Genomic DNA, 17732 nt, shown 5'->3' on the forward strand with positions numbered 1-17732 from the left:
CCTTCTGTAAGGTGTAAAAAACATGCTGAAAACCTATGAAATATAAATATGCTGCCAGGGAAGGAAGAAGTGAACAATATATTATTTGCATACAAATAATTTAATAAAGGACTGCAATTCAAAACAAATCGTATGTAGCCAGTACATGACCTCCTACAGTTACATGTTTTAAACTATAGTGAGCTTTAGGTAAAGTATCAAGTGACACTTTATAGAGTCATTAGGGTTATTTTTGAAGCAGGAGAGATGAAAAATGTGTAGTGCCTTCGCCGGGACTCGAACCTGGACCTCTCGAATACGCGCCATATGTGCTACCGTTACACCACGAGGCATGCTGGAAGGAGAGAGAAAATACATCATATACTGCCCCTTTTAAGGAGTGACTGGAGCTTAGGAAACCCAGTCGTCAAATCCTGGGGGTGACGTGTTATTGTCCACCACCTTTTAGTTCGAGCGCCACCGTAAGGTCAATAAGTTATTTTGAAGCAGGAGACGGGAAAAATATGCAATGCCTTCGCCTGGACTCCAACCTGAACCTCTCGAATACGCGCCGAGTGTGCTACCGTTATACCACGAAGACATGCTGGAAGGAGTGAGAAAATACCTCATAATTTAAAGCTTGTTGCTGTTTAAAACATAAAATCATTCGTAATAAATCATCGGGTCATACAGTGTTTCGTATTCACAAATTAATGTCTTAATAATCACAAAATTTTTAAAAGCAGTATGTCTTTATGAGTCCTGATAAAGTGTTAGGTGCTACCATACATTTTCCTAGTTTTTTCTCAGTTCATGACATCAGTGTTCAGATTTCTTGATAAGATGACAACTTATTTATTTGTTCTTTTAACTTTACTTATGAGGCATCACTTTTTTCGCTCTTCCACAATATAAAATTTAATAATAATCATAATTTTTTAACAGCAGCATGTTTTCAGAGTTTCCAGTAGAGTGGTAAGTGTTGCTAATCCATTATTTTTTATATTCGCTATGCTATTTATATTTGCTATATTATTTCTTTGACATTAATACATAGCAATAACATTTGGTGGCAGCATCCTTTTATTTGAAAAATTATTCGACAGAAGAGTAAAACGTAGACATAATTGAGAATTGAAGTTAATACATTTCATTGCTTCAGTCAGTTCATCGTCATAATAAGCTTGCATTTGACATAATTTCAAGAATACATTTAGCAAGTGTATCAGACATCAAGGAATTCAGCTTATAAATGTAATGTTGTTATTCTCAATAACATACATGTTTTAAGTGTCAAATTCAATAAGTTTTGGATTATTTCATAATATACATTTTCAAGCAAATCTCCTCACACCTTCAAGTAAAGTATCGCTTCCATCAAGCCCAAATCTAACATGTTGTTCCCATCAATATGCTGGAAAATTTTGGATTATATTTTAACATAGTTTTTTCATTAAAAAGAGTTAAAGGCTTCAAGCAAAGAATCACTTCTATCTGTCCATTAAGAACTGCTATGGGATTCATGTAAAGTATCCCTTCCAGTTGTCCAATTTTACCCGAAATCTAATCAACTCTTTATATAAATGATTAAATGCGGAAAAGCCTAAGACACTCGGACAGACTGCATAGACAGACAGCCATTATCGTAAAAACAGCAAACTTGTCGTGGAGACCCCAGTTCATGCTTATTTATTGAAAGCTCACTGTCAAATTTTTCATTCTAATCCATAACCTTCCTTACCTATGAATATAGGTTGGAAGGAGGTAAAAAAGAAAATCTATTACAGTAAAATGAAAGGAATATTTTAAAAATAATGAATTTGTAACACCTAATAAATGGCTTTCTTTTCATCTTCAGGGAAACAAGAGGAAAAAACTGCCATTTTAAGTGAATCGCATTTCTGAAATTAAACTTTTTCAGAAGTAAAAAAACATAATAAAAATGGTGCAATTGGAAATTATAAAATTAAAAATATTTCGTACGTGGCAAAAGAGTATGAAGATTAATAAAAAAATAAGGAAAAATAGAGAAATATTGCCCAATTTCTTTTGCATATAATGAGTAATTAAAGTAATCATAATTAATAAGCCTTTAAAATTAACAAAATCTTACGCAATAGGAAAGTAAAAGTAGAAATGTCGAAAATTCTTAGTTATTTGTACTTAAATAAGCAAGATTTTTAACTAAGTAAATTTTTTCAGAAAGGAATTCTTAGAAATAAATTGCTGCTGGTTGTGCATATGATTGTAATATAGATTAAATTAACTAGTTAGTAACTACCTGCTCAAGTACTAAGTGGGAAAAATTAATAACTTTATTTACGATATCCAGACACAGGGCCGTTAAAACTCAACATTCTTTCGGTGTTCTCAGAAACCATCTTTCCGAGATTTCGAAAGGTAAAAAATAACCCCTTTTTTTTTTCAAAATTAGCAACTTTCCTCGTTTTGGAGAACATATTTTTAACAGATATTCATTTTTTCGCGATAATTAAAAACCTATTGCCATAAATTGCAGGTAAATTTTGTATATGTTTCTATAATTGAATCTTATAAACCCAATAATTAATGTTTAATCATTGGAGTTACAGAATTTGAGCATATAGCTTTTAAATAATTTAGATGTACCTAAAGTATCCATTTATGAAACTAGGAAACTATTAAAAATACCTAAATAAATAAGGAATTGTTAATAAATAAAATGGAATAAATAAATAAATAAATAAACAACTTTTCTTTTCTGTGGAAGTTAAATTAATAAAAATACTAAATATTTAAAATAAAGAAACACTAAGTAGTTTACATTAAACTTGGAAAAAATAAATAAAAACTTCACTTTATGTATGCGGGCGGGGGGGGAAGGCCAAGTCACAGACTTGTCTCTACCCATGCCGCGAACAATTTACACGCGGTCTCACTCACGCACGCGCATTTCCTTGATTGGCATTCGAGGCCAGGAGAGCCCTCCGTTTCCCGTAATGGCTCAGGGGCTTAAAGTAGGATTTGGGAAGGAAGGGGCGGCCGCAATCGCTATGCTATCGACCGCCCTTGCATTCTCTGCCTGCCGTACATTTCGAATCGACCCCCGTTCTCCTGCCTCCCCAACCACACACTTAGCACAGGTTTCCTACACCTCTAACCAAAAATATCGGCATCTTCCGTGTGTCCCGGACATAAGCGAAAAAATGATGTTTCAGTAAGGGAGACACGTTTTTCGTAATGTTATTACCTCCCACTGTAATTACTGTTAGAAAATTAGTGTTGGTGAGGAGCGGCTACGCCTCTAACGCAAAAATAAAATATTTTATAAATGCATAAGGTATGATTTTTATTTTCAGTAAAAATTTAATCATTTACTTTATCTTTGTTCTCTAGAACAGAACAGCCTATTTCTGTAAGCAGTAGAACCAATTTAAGATTTGTATTTGTACCATGGTCAGCACATGATGTTAACCTTTGTTTGGAAACCTATATCGTTATATATGATTAATTAAGGACTTCATTTTTTGAATTAGAAGTGTCGGATCCCTGTGGAAGACTGTGAGGAAGGAGAGAAAAAGAAATAAATAAAACAGCTAAAAATTAAAATAATTAAATAATAAATTTAAATTACTATTAATTTAATTAATTAAAATTAAGAATATTTAAAGACGTAAAGAAAAATCTAATCAATTACTAAATTAATTTTAAATAGTTAAATAGAAAGAAAAAGTATCGGACTTGTCTTATTTGGGGCATCGTCTGAAATTACAGTTCCACTTAGATGGTAAGAAGCAGCTCAGCCGATCGCCGTCTGAGTTTATTAAGCCCTGATTATACGCATAATATACTATTTCGAGGGATGACAGGTACCACTCTTTTCTTGTAGCACACCAAGGAAAAAAGATAAAACGATTAAAGCTCCACTAAGGAGAATAGTGAGAATTCTAGAAATGGTATGAGGATATGGAAAGAAATTTAACGGAAAAGTGTAGCTTTGAAAATAAAGAGGAAAGAGTTGAAAAAGACTGATCACGATACCCTGCCGATATAATTCTAGCCGTCAAGTAGAAATTTTTTTCTGAATAATTTTTCCTTGAATACAACGTGAGAATAAACATAAGACTTCTTTGTACAAGTGACACCAGTGGTCCTCCCGTTTGGTTACATCACTCAGAAAGTCTACAGGGAAACAAAAGGAAAGCTAGTTTCTTACTACAGGAGCTCTGCATTAAGAAACTAGCGTGAAAAGTACACGGTATCACTTTTAGTTCTTTGAGGAATATAAAATTTGCCCGTTCATATAAATTCATTGCTTATCCTGGAGAATAAGCCTTTGACATATGATTGGGGAACTTCTCCTTCCTTAAAATTTTTTCTCAGATTTCTTCCTTAAAATTTCTCCTTCCTTAAAATTTCTTGAACTTCTCAGTACAAAGCTTGAGTGCGTGAGAAACATAGGCATGCATTCAGTTAGAACTGATTTTTAACGCATGTTTTACTATAAAAAACTCACATGCTAAAACAGTAGTTCCCTTACAAAAAAGAAGTGCCGGGGCCCTTTCATTTAGGGCTCCGGTGCGCTCCGGCTACAATTATAATTTATCTCGAAAACTGAGAAGCACCAGAGCCGGCTACGGTGCTCTCCAGCGCAATTTAAGCTCTGGATTAAACCTTCATTCTTACTACATTCTAAGTTTTAGCATTATTATTTCGTTTAGAGAATATGATAATTCCCTAGTTCTGCAAAGGGATGTTTTAGATGTCTCCTAAATTATCTTATAACTGCATAATTAAATCTTGTAATTCCATTGACTACTACTTACTAATCTATAACTTCTGATAATTCATTCTTAATCATAGCGTGATTTATGCATAATTTTATTAATATTAAGGATTAACTTTTATTTCCCAAATTTCTTATGCACTAGCAGGCTCCGGCCGAAGCAAAATTTATTAGTTCTATGTACACCTGAAAAGAAAATGCATAAAACATTTCATTATGAATGAAATCAGCTCATTCTTTCCAAGCAACAACCAATTCGTAAATACTTCGTTTTGTTGCCAAACCGGGAAACAAAAACTTTTGACACTTCAGGTTAATAAACGTATGACGTCATGATTTAAATATAATGTTATGTAATAACATCAATAAAAGAATTAATGTGGCAGTAAGATACCATGTTAATTATCCTAACCTGAAACAAAAAAAAAAAGTTGTCAACAGCAGCTATTTATTTAAAATGCTGATATTAACGAAACATTTTCGACATACAGTGATGTCACATGCAATCGAGTGCTTCCTTCAATGTCATAATATGATCTTATATAATAATAACATATTTAATGCTTGGCAATGCTATGCTTAGTTCAAAGGGGCTTTGTCCCTCAGGGACTATTGTTTTCGTTTTAATCGAATCACTCTGAATGTCCGTTTCACTTTTCAAATTTTTGCCACCAAATATTATCGCCCTATATTATATTTGAAAAAATTAAATATTGAAGAATCTGCATAAATGTATGTATGCTTCTCGCATTGTGATAAAACAACGATACCTAGAGCCATCCAATTTTGAATGACGTAATCCTACAACGAATATGGGCATCTGGAAGCCCAAATTTGAAATCTGGAATTTGTTTTATGAACGATTTCATATTTTGTAAAACTTTAACGAATTTTCGATTTACGAACTCAAGGATTTCAAACCGAGCAATGGCAACGCTGTACAGAAAATACACTTTTATCTCCAGCGCGTGAGACTGTGTATTGGAAATTCTAAAGATATGGTCAATTGAAAATTATTTTGAAATATTGTTCTTGAAGTGAATTTTATGGTTTAAGTGCGAAGAAAGTAATATTTAATAAATAAAGGTAACGCACAAAATGGTAAAAAAACGCCCCTTTAAACGTAATTTAAAATCTGAAACCTTTCAGATTTTCTTTCTTTCTTTCTTTCTTTCTTTTTTTTTTTTTTTTTTGTAAAACTTACAAATATTTTATTAACAAATTCTACGATTTGAAAGCCAGCAGTGGCAACACTTTTCGAAATAAAGCAGATTTTTATCTCTAGCTTGTTGCCACTCCGAAAAATGAGGGTGAAAATTAGCGTTTTCAGAGTTTTTAATATCTCGGCTGATTAAAGTCGCAGGAAGATGAGAGTGGTCGAAATGGCTTTTCACGAATTTTGGAAACCTGGGAGTACCTTTCTCGAAACTCGACTTACCGCCGTTTCCGAGGAGATAATGCTACAAACAAACTAACAGACAAATGCGGTACCTAAGGGCCCGGGTTCGAATGGCATAGATGTATGTAAATATGTAGTGTCTTTGTGGCACGGGGGCACTCTACATATATGGCGGGCCTCTCGTGTGGTTTGGGGAGTGGTGGGAGATCTTCGGATCACTTCTGTAGGTGCTTCCCTAAAAACTGGCCTGGAAGTAGAAATCCAACCTCCTTGAGGCTCTGGCAACCATTCATCCATGAAACACACTGACAAGACGACAACAACAACTGCGATGTGCTGAAGAGTTAATAAATAAGTTTCTGGACTCATTTCAATAATATTTATGTATTAAAAGAACTGCGTACAGAACGAGTTATTTCGTTGCTAGTGCTCGGCGAATATTCTTGGAAGAAAAGACATCTCGTCCGTAGGGATGAAACTGTTAATTCTTAAAACACCTCTTTCTAAAAACATTCAACTTGTTTCTTGTTTTCCGTAGTAAAATGGTGACTTCACTAAAGTATGCTTCCACTTGATAAGAAGAGGGAAAAGTCAATAATGTTGGTTCCGTAACAAATTTTATTTTGGCATAGTTCTTCGGAGGATTTTTAAAATTTAGCGTACTCATGTGTTTTGAATAAGACTGGTATACTTCAACATATTTCTTCCATGCAATCAACTACTCTTGCATCATACTCGTAGTATCAAAACCAAAACTGAATTATGTTACAGATGAAAAGGCAGTTCAGTGGTTCTATGAACCAAGCTGCTACATTAAAATTTTTAATGCCTTGGAAGAGAATATTAAAGTTTTCTTTTAAATTTTGCAAATGCCTTATATATAACAACATATTTTCTAAGGAAGTTTAGCGTTCTTCGTATTTTGTAGTTGTGTTTTCTTGTGTTCCTATATTTCATTTTTTGATATTGCATAAAAATTTACACTTGTTTTAGAAATGTTATTGAATTTTAAAATATGTTGAACAATTTTTTTAAATTTTCCTTTGATTTCCCCATAATTATTTGAGATGATTTCTTTCTACATTATATAACTTTATATCAATAATAATTAATTATGACTTTTGTTAATATCTCTTTCATAATCAGTGGAATCTTGATTATACCTATAAATTGCCCGCACATATTCGGCTATCTAGCCCTTGATCATCATTGACTCCCTTTAAAATTTTGTCGACTCTCAAGGGGTCAATACCAACCCCGTTCGGAACCCAATGTTAGCAATGTTAGTGTCAAGGTAATGCACTCCGCAATCAACTTACATCGTAACTGTATGTGACAACTAGTAATTATTGCACGTTATTGCATTTCTGGGTATTGTTTATCAATAATTAAAAAATGTCGTAATTGCTATTTTCTTCGATCTTGCTTCCTTTCAGAGTTAGAATTTAATTCGTGTGTGCCCTGTTCATTCCATTAGAAAATAGGTTTAATATTTATTCTCTAACATTGCTCTTTCTTGAGGAAAAGGGGGAGAGAGAACATGTAAGGACATACCTATGGATCTTAAGTAACACACGTTATTGTAAATAAAGCTGAGAATATTTATCGTAATAGCACAAAAGGAACATTGTACTATTTTTCAAAGAGGAATTTTGATTATTTCCTTTCTAAATACATTTACTATATCCTAAATACCATTCAATTTTATTTCGAAATGATATAACATTTTCGTCTGGATTTGGGGGTTCGTAGGGCTTAACTCATAATGTTTCACAAATTGGCTTTAATTTACTTTAAATACAAAGTATTCCCGCAAAAACCGCCTATCATACAAAATTATAAATAACATCTGCTATCCCGATGGTACCCACAAGCGATTAATCCTACCCTAGTCCCCCCGTTCGACAATATCCCCACCCAACATTTTCAATACGCTGACTATGGCAACCCCCAACAGCTCCAAAGTTTATAGCCGGCGCGTGGAGAATCTTGCTTTTTATGGTCCTTTCGGGCCGGTTACGTGATGCATTTAGATGGCGATTATTCCACCTGAAGCGGTCGAATAAACTTCATCATCGACGCCTTGAACGCCCTGGGGCGCAGCGCGCCCCTCCTTTTTACTTAATCCCTTTCCTAAGTCGTTCCCTCCACTACTACCCTACAACTGGGAAGGGTGGGAGCCTGAAACCGCAATAAGGATGACTTGGACGTTAAAAGTTATGGCTATACGTGTTAGACAAAGTTAGTGGAGAAATTTAAGGTAGAAGTAGAGGTAAGTTAGAGCATACACAGGTCTTAGCTTCTGTTGCTGTTATTACGAGTGTAAACCACTAACACAATGCATCATTAAAAGATGTTTTTCTATATGTTGAAAGAATCTATGAGACACTCAGGTTTAGTGAGATCAGAAACCTAAAGCTTGGAATTTAGGAAATGGAAGATATCACCAAACTTACAAAACAAGGTTCGAATTTCCCAAATGCCAGAGATAAGTTATGAGTATTTTAAGCGCTTGAGCAAATCTAAGACGTATAAGAAATGTAAAAGTTTCTGGATCATCACAAAAACAAACAAATCATAAAGGTTTCAAACTGTCTGACTACGGATAGTGCCAGTCAGTCCATTCAAAAATGGTATCAGCAAGAAACTTGCTGCTGTAAAGTGTAGTCTAAGCTATAAGAATTACATTTTCAGATTATCCACCTATGTGCATGTATGGCTTGATTATTCTCTAATGTCCAGTTTTGTAATGTATTTACAAAAATAAAAGCATGAGAAAGTCGTTACGGTACGGATCACACTTATCTACACTATTTCTTAAATAAATTGGTAATTGGCGCTCGAACACAGTAGCATGTATTTTTTTTCATGGTCGGATAGTATAAGTTTGCTGTGGTTGAACTGATCCACCAGTCGATAGTACGGGTTCGCTCTTCAATAGTCAGTGTAGATTCAAAGAGTAGTCAAAAGCCCTTGCTGATCTGAGGCGTTGGCATCTTTATGTTAATAGAAAAAATTATTTACTGTCATTAATCTCTACTGTTAAAAAACAACGAGTGTGTATTTTATTCACTCCCACTGTGGAGAGATTCTACTTACAGCAGGAGTTCTCTTACACCTGAACAAGCCCGATTTTTTAATTTTGAAATTCTTTTTTTTTATTTATTTATTCCATGTTTCGTGCGGACTTAAAGGAATTTTTAATTAAACTCAGAGATTCCAAAGCAATGTGTTGCCACCACTTCATATAAAACATTTTGATCTTCCACGAACAAGTCTGTTGCCGTTCAGTAAAAATAAGATATTTATTTGTCTTTCAAATTTAATCAACAAATTCAGCTTTTTAAAAGCAATATGTTCCCGTAATAACACATTTTATCCTTCACGCGTTACTGCTTTGCCACAAAACGGAATATTTAATGCAATTTTCAAATTTAATCTTATTAACAAGCTAAGTTATTTAAAAGCAGTAAATGCAGTTCTTAATAATGCTATTTTTTACTTTCCAGTTTTATTTATTTAAATAAAATGTATGTTATTTATGATATATCGAATTAATAATTTTAGGAATATTTACAATTTTTGTTAATTTATGAAATATTTTTTAACACCATATAATACATAATTGACATACAATTTCTTATTCTTGCTTTTATGGGCTTTTACATATTTTTAAAGAAATTAATCTTCTTTAAAAACTGTATTGTAATTTAAAACTTTAGATGTAACTGGCATACTTAATTGGATCCATGCTAATCATTCGTATGGTAATTCTTCTATAATCATTACATTTATTCCATACAGTCTATCCTATATCTTGTGTTACTAACGTGTTGAGCTCCTTTCTAGATTTTTCCCCATGTTTCGTTCAGAAATATACGTTGGGCTTCCTTGCATAGGTAGAGAGAAACAATGAATTTTGCTGCAGAAATTATCCATTGCTGCAGAAAGCTCTGGTATTTATCAAATTCTTCAATAAATACAAAAGCAAAACTAAATTAGCAATCGATTTTTTAGCTGATATATACGTTGCACTGTCAATATAGATTGAAAATAGATTAATAGATGAAAAATAATATAAATACAGTTGAAAATACCTGCAGGAAAGTAAGTTGATCTATATATCATTCTCCGTATTTAATTGTTAAGCTATGAGGTGCTTTTACGTATTGAAAAGTAAAACTCTTTAAAATACTTTTCTTTTTCCAGTCTAAAAGCAGTTGTCGTGTTAAAGAAATTATCCTATGAGATGTAGTATTCACAAAAGCGTGACATTATTATACAAACAAATTACAAAAATTAAGTGAGTTAACATCAATATGCATAACATTCTAGTCGGAGAGGATAAATTGATACATTTTATGACTATAAATACAAAATGTTAAAATAAAAATATACCTAATGGTCGAAATAAAATACAAAAAATTTGAAAACTGCTTGGCTAATTTATTTCATTTTTGGTGAACAAATTTGTTATGCATGCTGAATTTTGATCAATTTCTGTTGTAATTCTACGATAATATTCGTAAGCCCCAGATTTCCCAGCGAATCGAACAAGCGGAAACAAGAAACTCTATCAATATGCTGATGTCACTGCTGAAGCTGGAAATAATAACTAAAATAAATAGGATCTAAACTAAAATAGACAACTTATACTTTAAAACTCATTCATGTCATACCTTAAAACTAACGTCGAATCAGATAGCAGTATGCAAATAATAAAATTGGATCATTTTAATAAGTTTTATAACATCTTATTGATTGTATTATTGGAATCTTAAAATTCAAACTTTTAAATCTATAACGATATCACCTTACCTGTTTCCAAAATACTGTCCTTAAAATTTAGGATTCCATTTTTAAACTGCTTGACAAATCGTTGTTATCCTCGGCTTCAAAACAAAGAATAATTAAATGAAGCATTTTGACATTTCCCAGTGTTTTCAGATACTGAGTTAATATTTTTGACTGTTAATAGTTCGTATAAACTTTGTGAATGAACATGCCTGAAGAAAGAAAATTGAACTTTTTTGTAATGCCAAGCTGTAGCAATGTTTATAAGTGAACATATCCGGAGAAAATCAGGATCATTAATTTATATCCCAAATACAAATGGATATCCCAATATATAATCCAATATCCCAATGCATAAATATATGGCAGCACATAAGACCTGTTGATCAGCTGCTGAGTGCATCCACTCCACATATATATTTTCTGTTTGCCATTTCTAATATAACATTGTTGAATCTAAAATAATAATGCGCGAAAGAAAAGAAACATTTAGTGGAATAATATGCTATGATCATACAGCTTACAATAGAATCAAGGTATAGCATTAAATGCAATCGGTGATTTTTATATAACCATTTTTTTTTTACTTATTAGTATCAGAAGTATACTAGCCTTGATGCTCACAGAACTTTTGAGTTCGTATCACTTTCCAAATAAAAGGATGGTGTAACCAAATGTTATCGTCATGCATTAAATGCATTTAAAGAATGATATAATGAATATAAAATATATAATGTGGACAATACATGACTTCATTGTACGGCCTATTAAATTATACACGTTTTTGCTGCACTTCATTTAAACAAATTTTCTTGAATTTCATTAGAGATATATTTCTCACTCAATCAATTCTCACTTTGCGGCAAGGCAAAAATATATAAAATCTCAAAAGATCATCATAAAAAATTATAAAATACAAAAAAAGACATCAAACACCAAACGCAGTTAAAATAGTCAATTTTTTTTTTTTTTTTTTTTTTTTTTTTTTTTTTTTTTTTTTTTTTTTACAATTAAAATTAGAGTTTGTACGTAAAAACAAGCAGTTCGGTCAACGGACAGAAAGACAAAATTTTCGAAAAAAACAGGTGCTGAAGCTAGTGCACTTGAAATATGACACCCAAAATTTTTCACGATTGCAATACTTCCTTTATTTCGTAAAAGTAAGTAAAAGTGTACACTAACGCTAACACTCTATTTGAAATTTAGAGAAAGGCTGTTTCGAAATAAATGTTGTTTTAAATAACGGTTTGTAATTCTCCTGTTTTATTTTATGTGGCGTTAGTACAGAGAGAGTGATGCTTAATATATAAAGTTAAAAAGACAAAACGTTAATATTAAAAACACGAAAAAAAAGTTGTGTAAGCTATTGTACTAAGGAAACTGAACACTGGTAGGATGAACTGAGAAAAGATTGAAAAAAAAAATTAATGGCATTTATCCGCTCGGCCGGGATAGTGAACTGCCGTATCGCTGATTGCCTTATCGAAAGGCCCAGGCTCAATCCCGCAGAAGACGTGGATGTTTGTAAATATATAGCATCGGGTGCAGCATGGGGCACTGCAAAATATGCGGCGAGCCGAAAGTCCTCTAGAGAGGTTGTGGTACAGAAAGAGGAGTCAGAGGCCTTCGAACCCGACCACAAGGGTGCTTTCCATCAAAATTGTAGGCGAAACTAAGTAAAGTCGTACTGTCGCCTATTTGGTGTTCGAGGCTCTTGCAAAAGAATAGGCGTAGTCTTGCACTTCTTGCGACAATGAATTTCGTGGGCTTGAACTGATGTTACTATCAGACAAGTGGGATAAGTCACAACAACAATGGCAGCATTTAACATTGAGTAGCGAATTCTAAACATATTCTGCTTTTAAACTTTTGTGATATCAATGAAAATATTTAGTCATGCTATTTTGTGCAACGCATAAAATAAAAATAGCAAAACTTTGGAAATTAGAATATCTAACTGATAAGTTAGTTTCCAATCAAAAAAATATCAAAGCATTTTTTTTTTGAAAAAAAATTAAAGATTTAAATTTGAAAAAAAAAAAATATTCTGCATGCCTATGTCAGCTACAATGGAATATTAAAAAAAAAGTTAAAAAAAAAAAAAAGATGGACAGACAAATTGAATGATATTGAGGAAATAAAAGACGATAGTGATTACAGTGCCATCTGTAGAATGAAAAAGAAATGAAAGGTTAAAAAACTATAAACTTTAAAGAAAACCTCATTAGAATTAAAATCATTAATTCATACTAGCCTTCGAGAAATCTCCAAAATACTTCTTTAGTTGGTGATTTAACATATTATTGAAGACTTCGTGTTAATACATCTTTATTTAACGATTTTAATTACGATCCAGCATTTCGTAAAGATTTTAAAAGCATTGTCTCATTTTTTAATCATTTCATTTCTGTTCTATTTTATCCAACAGATAAGTTACGATCATTGCTTCCTTATTTTTTATTAGCTTTTATTTAATATATTTCAGTGAAGCACTTCCTCAGAATGACTCATAACTTTGCGTTTTGAAGATAAGGCATCCGTATTAATCATCCTTAAAATGCATTACTCTTTCTGTTAAATAAAAACCAATCTACAATAGGTTTCAAATTTTAAATTGATGTTCTTATCTTTTACATATTACAAAAAATGAATTTATTCTGTTCTTTCTTTCTAATACAGAACTCACTAGTATATATAAAGATTTTGTGAAGGTAGTTATTTTTGAAAAATGCTTTTCCGAACAATCGAGTTGTAAAATTCGGTACAGGTAGACGATTGCACAAGCATAAAACAATTTCTTTTTCAACGAAGCAGTTACTAGGAGAGTTAAATCTCAGTAGCTTACCGTTTTCAACATTCCCTTTGGAAATATCTCTTGTCCAAATACAGCGCACCAATATCTCACGACGCACAGATCATATCAATGTAGAGCGCACCCGTAAAACTCGACAATCACCTTCTGTCTTGTTAGAACGACTAGATGAAACCATTCGAACAAAACAAACAACATCCTTACCCATCTCCTCTACCAACTCTGAGTGTTCAAACGACTGGAAATCGAAAAATGGTTTGTTTGCATTGAATTGTGGGCCGTAATCTATCTGCAATCCCTCGTTCTTTTTCTATCAACCAACTCTATTTTAGAAGAGTAGGTAGGGGGGAGGAATCCTTAAGAAAGAAACATCGTTCCTTATTCGGTCGTACTTTTTCCTATTCGCTTAGGACCAACAGAAAAGTAAATCTGCTATGATGAAAGCAAATCTCAGGAGTGAGATTAAAGCTTTGAAGATCTATAGAAGCCTTCCTGCTTTGGAATCCTTGATAAAGCGGATGGTCTTACGATGTGGATTTAAGGCCAGGAAAGAGAATGAATTCTAGAAGCGTGTACAGACTGTTCAGAGGAGGGGGGAACTGTAGATATCCAATTGACATTGAACTTTTGGAGATACTTCAAGTACTCTTTCTACGAAGTAAGCGAGGGATTGGGAAGCACTCATCGACTGACGTAAAACCCGGTTACGCCATTTTTCTACACGATAATCTCCGATACGACCATTTTGTAACATTTGAATTGTATGTTTCAAGCTTGTCTATAACGAACTTAAAATTTATCATATACTTAATTTCCAATTAAGAGCGATAATAAGAGAAACGAAGTCCACGGTTAACATAAAATCTTGGTTACGGCAATATAAAAAATATAAAACATAAAAAGAAAATCTGAATTGTTCCAGATTTTAAATTACATCCAAAGTTGCGTTTTTTTCTAACATTTTGTGAGTTACCTTTATTTATTAAATATTATGGTCTTCTCACTTAAACCATAAAATTCAGTTCAAGTTCAATATGCAAAATAATTTTAAATTGAGCATATCTTTAGAATTTCCGATACATAGTCTCACGAGCTGGAGATAAAAATGTTTTTTCTGTACAACGTTGCCATTGCTCGTTTGAAATCCTTGACTTGTTAATAAAAAATTATGCAGATTCTTCATTATTTCATTTCTTCAAATATAATACAGGGCGATAATATTTGGGGGCAACAGTTTGAAAAGTGAAACGGACATTCAGAGTGATTCGATGCAAAATCGTAAAACGAAAACAATAGTCCCTCAGGAACAAAGCCCCTTTGGGCAAAAAAGCACACAATGAGGAACAACCTACATTATAGCTAACAGAAAATGCTATTAATAATTTATCTAGGTTTTTAAGCAGTTTAACGCACCTCAAAACAAGAAAATTAATAATAATGTTTTTATTTATAAGACTCTTGAATTTCGATAGGAGCCAATGAAAAACATATAAGGTATTCTCCAGCGTTCTTAGCATGCCATGAAGTGGTTAGCAAACTGGGCTCGTATTCCAGAGGTCCACTGTTCGATTCCCGACGAGGTCATTGCTCATTTTTCGTCTCCTGCTTCAAAAATACCTAATGTCTCTACAGTGGCGCCCGAACTAAATGGGTGGTGGATGATGATTCTCCACATCCAGGATTTGGCGATTGGGTCCCCGAAACCCCATTCGCCCTTTAAAAGGGCGAGTATATAAGGTACTTCTCCCGCCTTCGTAGTGTAGTGGTCAGCACGCTGGGTGCGTATTCCAGAGGTCCGTGGTTCGATTCTCGGCGAGGGCATCGCTCATTTTTCATGACATTTTCCAAAAAATACCTAATGTACAAACAGACGACAATTTATTTTTGTCATCTAGCCTAGAATGTATTTTTAATACTTGACTGAACACTATTTGAGTATTGCAAATTTTTAGAAATTAAGTTACATACTGTTGTGAATTAAAACGATTCCTAAACACTGGGACATCATCTGCTATCAGTGCTGTTTTCTAGGGCATTTGGGCCCTTTCTTATCATTTTTACATTTTCTGTAGATTTGGCTTTGTTCTAGTGGTTTGTGAGAGTAATTTTTACATGGCACCGCAATAAAAGATGTAAGCCTTTTTTTAGACAAAGCCCGGTTATTCAAAACTTGATTTATTCTTCTCGGTTAATAAAGATTTGAGTGTAGTTTAGAATTATTCCCTAGAAAACATAGGGCTCTAGGAAATAATCTTCATCAAGTCCATTTAACATAGCAATCAATCAGAAAGATATGGACTACATGCTCGTGGCGGAACGCTGAACGTTGCCCACGAGGTATTAAAGTTTAAGAAATGAATCAAATAAGGTAAACCTTGAAATCATGGCTATTGTTGACGAGCGACAACTTTTAGTAAATCTATGCCAAACTTGTATTCTTAAACTCTTTCGTAGAAAATAAAAATTATCAATCAGAAAAGTTAGAAAAAGACATTCATATGTTTTTATATGGTAGACGAAACGTAGAAGTAAACGAAATTCATATTTATACGATAAATTGTATTCGAAAAAACATCATTTAATATTTTAAGTAGTGGTGTATGAATATTGATAGAGATGCAAGATTATTTTAGAATTTTTTGGAATCATTAAAGATAAAACAATCCATTCTGTTTTCATCGAAATTCGAACTCTTGCCCTTCGATAACTAGTTGGACGTGCTTTCCATTTATTCCACGGAGGCTGACGGTAAGGAAAGAGAAAACCTTTTCAAGTTATACTAGTGACAGTTTTGAATCGGCATATGTTTCAAATTCCCTTTGAAATTCTTAAAATTTTGATTTTTGAAAATACGGAACTTTTTATCCAGCATAATTCATATATTACGACTCCTAAAAATCGACATTTGAAGTTCTTCGGCAAGTAAAAAATCCCTTTTGCTACTTGTTTCTTTGAAAAAATGATTCATAAACAAAACTGCTAAATATTTATGTAAAATTAATTCTTTCCCCGTTCCCCAAGCATAATATTAATTTGGTACGATTGAAGCTGCAGTAGTTATAGACAAGAAAGTCTATTACCCTGAAAGATATTGTTCAAGTTTTCGGTAATAGATTAAAGTTTGATTCTTTGATGCAGGTATTTTTTGTTATTCTATCTGCAGCCACGTTTTCTGTTTCCATAGTCATATTTATATTTTATTATCATTTTTAGCATCCCGGTTTAAGATAAGCATTTTAAAAATTTTTCCTTAACATAGTTTAGTGTAAAAGAATAATTTAAGATAATTGAGCGTATACATTTTATGGCACACTGCGAAAAAAAAGGGACAGTTCTATACTTTCCGTTCTACTGGTCCGATTGACGAAATTCAACTTGCGCTTTACATGTCTCGAAAGCGCGACTTAGGGTATGTACTAGATTTATATATAGCATTGTTCTAATGTAGGTATTTTAACACAAAATCAGATTTTTTTCTGAAATAACGTACCAATTTTTTTTTTCCATGTTTCTATTCTACGACTCAAATTACGCCAAACTACCAAGTTTTGTAAAAATCACACGAGCAGTTTTTAAAAAATTACCTATCAAAATTTTAGCTCCTCAATTTTAATTGAGTTTGGTATATTTATTAATCTCTCTTTTCTTATTAAGCTTATTGATTCTTCCTTTCACATTTCGAAAATCAGGTTCATTTCAAATAAAATTCACCCATTTTTTTATGATTTATTTTTTAAATTTGTATTTTTAAAGAATTTTTATAAATTTTTCAAAAAAAACTTTTGAATTATAATCTATAACATTTTTGCCATCATCTTAAAGTAGACGTATTTCTAAGTACCTGCAAAAAAATTGCAGTTTCTTATTCAAAGTTTCCGAAGATATACGTGAATTTATATATTATCGCGTTTTCAAATTTGGCATATTTTTTGAAAGCGATAAAACATCAAATGTGGTTTAGATACTTGGCTAAAATTATTTGA

This window comes from Stegodyphus dumicola, chromosome 7, assembly GCF_044657685.1.
Source record: "Stegodyphus dumicola isolate Sdum_Otavi_A_Nest chromosome 7, ASM4465768v1".
Classification (NCBI taxonomy): Eukaryota; Metazoa; Arthropoda; class Arachnida; order Araneae; family Eresidae; genus Stegodyphus; species Stegodyphus dumicola.